We start from the raw sequence: 3,160 nt of genomic DNA on the forward strand, positions 1-3,160 counted from the left end.
TATGCAGCCATCTTCCACCACGGTTGGCCACGCCCCCCCCCCAGAGACTTTTGTTCCAAGCTAAGTTACACGTAAAAGTAAATTAAATTAAATAAAAAAAAACAATTAAACACCTAAAATATCTGATAGCAGAATATGGTGTTGCTGATGCTGTCTGTGAAAATCGCACTGTTCCATAACACCCCATACAGCCTCCTAAGCATGTAATATAAAAGATCACGATGCGCTAGAAGTCAGATTAAATGGACAATCTCCCTGCTGTATGTCCCCCATGGCAGTGCTCTGCTCCCCATGCCATGTTTTACAATAGCTTGTCTATTAGTCTTGAAAATGCACAGAATTTAGTATAAAGATTCCCTCCCCTCACAACCCCTCTATAGACTTCAATGGGATTTGCTGTTAAATTCAAGTTTTTCAAAAAGTATTCAATGAATCCTCGAAAACTTAACCCAGGCAGATTCACCCATCCCTAGTTGTCTGCCTGTGACATCAGCGAGTTATAGCATTTGCACACTTATGCTAAGCACATTGGAGTGGCCCCTGTTTGGTGAGCTAGGAGGGTCTAAAAGATAGACATCTTCTGTACTTCCGCAACAGAAGGCAAGGAGTGACCTGCTGAGGGCAAGCACAAGGCAGCAACAGCCTACTGCAGTGGGGGATGCAAAAGAGGGTGAAGGAGCCAACAACTATGTCACCGATACTGGCCGGATTCTAGGGCTGGGACTACACTAATCTCTTTCAGTAGTGATGATCCCGGAGTAATTGTGGTTTTGCTTAAGTGAGTGATGTTAAAAGCAAGTTTTATAAGGTTTTTTTTGGTAGGGATGCACACTGATACCGGTACTCGCCCTAATGCGCCCGATGCCTATCCCGATACAGGAACTTCTGGGATCAGCAAGCCGGGCGGTGAGTCATTACACGCTGCCCGGCTTTCTGATTGGCCAGGAAGCCAGCTCCATGCTCCCTCATCACCAGGGTGGGTAATGACTTGTCCCTGGCATCCTGATTGGCTGGGAAGACAGCTCCATGCTCCTTTGTCACTTGGTTCTCGGCCAATCAGTAAGCCGGGCGACATGTAATGACTCGCAGCTTCCTGATTGGCAAGAAAGCTGGCTCAATGCTTCCTCATCACCTGACTAGTCGGGAAGCCGGGCAGCGAGTCATTACACGCCACCGAGCTTCGTTAATGGGAGTTCCGGTATCGGTGCATCCCTAGTTTTTGGCAGACATTTTTTTTATCATAAAGCACACAGTCCATTACTTACACAGCCCTTCATACACAAATAAAGTTGTGTCATATAAACTGTATACAAAATAGTTGTTATAAGAAATATAACATAACATCTAAATCACAACTGAGGGACATAGTAACTTATTATATTGCACACAGACTCCACCTTGTAAAACTTCAAGCAGTGGAGGGCAGCTCCTGAAATGTGCCAACTATAATGTTACATCAGCCTGGGCTTATTCTCCTGCTTTTCCTGTCCACTAAATACACCCTGCACATGAAAATCAGCAGCCCCACCATTCCTCCAGGCGAGAATGCTCTACATAAAAAGCAGCACCCCCAGACTCCGTCCAGACAAAACCTCTCTACAGAAAAAGATGCACCCTCTGTGTCTCTGCAGACATGCACATTCTACATGAAAAGTGGGGCACCCCCAGCATCCCTCCAGACAACAAGGTCTCTACATAAAAAAACAACATCCTCAGCATCCCTCCAGACATGCATACTCTACACACGAAAAAAGCAGCATCCCCAGCATCCCTCCTGACTTGTATACTCTACATGAAAACCAACAGCATAAGCATCCCTCCAAATCAGCACACTCTACATGAAAAGCAGCAACCCCGGCATCCTTCCAGACAAGAGTGTGCTACATGAAAAGTGACACCCCAGTGTCCCTGCAGACAAATTCCCTCTACATGAAAAGCAGAATCACCACCATCCCTCTAGAAATGCACGTTCTCCATGAAAAGGAGCATCCCCAGGATCCCTTCAGACATGGTAAGCATCATCCCTAGTGTCCCTACAGACGTGTGCATGCTACATGAGAAGAGGCTTCTCACCCACCACCCTCCAGACATGCACACTCCAACAGCCTGTTTAACCTGCTCAGTAGATGAAATGTCAGAAATGCTGAACATTCAGGCTGGATTAGTCATTAAGTGAAATAAGCCCATGGTCATGGCACCAAGGTCATGGCAGAACACATCGTTTTACCCCAACATATTATGTCCTTAAGGAAAATGGTTCTTTATAAGAGGGGGACTTAGACTCTAATCTCTCAGCTGTTTCAATCATATGTGCACCATAGGTTTAGTCAGGGCTGGTGCTAAACTATTTTGCGCCCTAGGCAAGACCAGGTATTTGCAGCCCCCCTCCCCTGCACAACCCCCAAACCCCCCCTGTGTGGCCCCATTCTCCTGCTGGCTAGCTTCCACATGTGACAGGTAGATGTAAGCAGCCGGGAGCAGTAGCCAGACTGCTATTGGCTATTCTAATATGAAATAGCCAATAGCAGACTGGCTATTGAAACCCCACCCACTGAGCAGAGGAGTGGACCTGAGAGAGAATGGTGTCTGCTCAGTATGCAGGTGCAATAGCCAGTCTGATATTGGCTTTTGCAATTTGAAATAGACCCAGGGGGGTGCCATGGGGGGAGGTTAGTGGTCTAGGCTGTGCCCTAGGCAGCTGCCTAGTGGTAGCACCAGCCCTGGGTTTAGTGTAGAGAGATTCACAATGTAGACATTTTATTGTGTATATTTTTTAATATTTTTCGAAACCTAATGGTCACAAATTACACAGAGTGTTCATTTTTCAAACTCAATTATATTACAAATCCCAACAGAACAACTACTGTATGTGACAAGACAAGCTGGACTCCTCTCCTCTGCTGAATATGAAAGCAGATACATGACATCAAATGAGTTTCAAGGACTCAACCAAAGATTTTGTAATGATAAAAAAAACTTTATAAAATGCAAATAAATATTGAGGTAGAAGGAAATAATTTGCCTTCAAAGATTTAAGTTCAAAGAAAAAAATACCGTATTTTTCGCTCCATAAGTCACACTTTTTTCCCCCCAAAAGGAGGGGGGAAACGTGCCTGCATCTTATGGAGCGAATCCCGACGCCCGCAGTTTTGGGCGCTGG

The sequence above is a fragment of the Nanorana parkeri genome, unplaced genomic scaffold (genome assembly GCF_000935625.1).
Source record: "Nanorana parkeri isolate BGI_ZX_2015 unplaced genomic scaffold, ASM93562v1 scaffold1369, whole genome shotgun sequence".
Lineage (NCBI taxonomy): Eukaryota > Metazoa > Chordata > Amphibia > Anura > Dicroglossidae > Nanorana > Nanorana parkeri.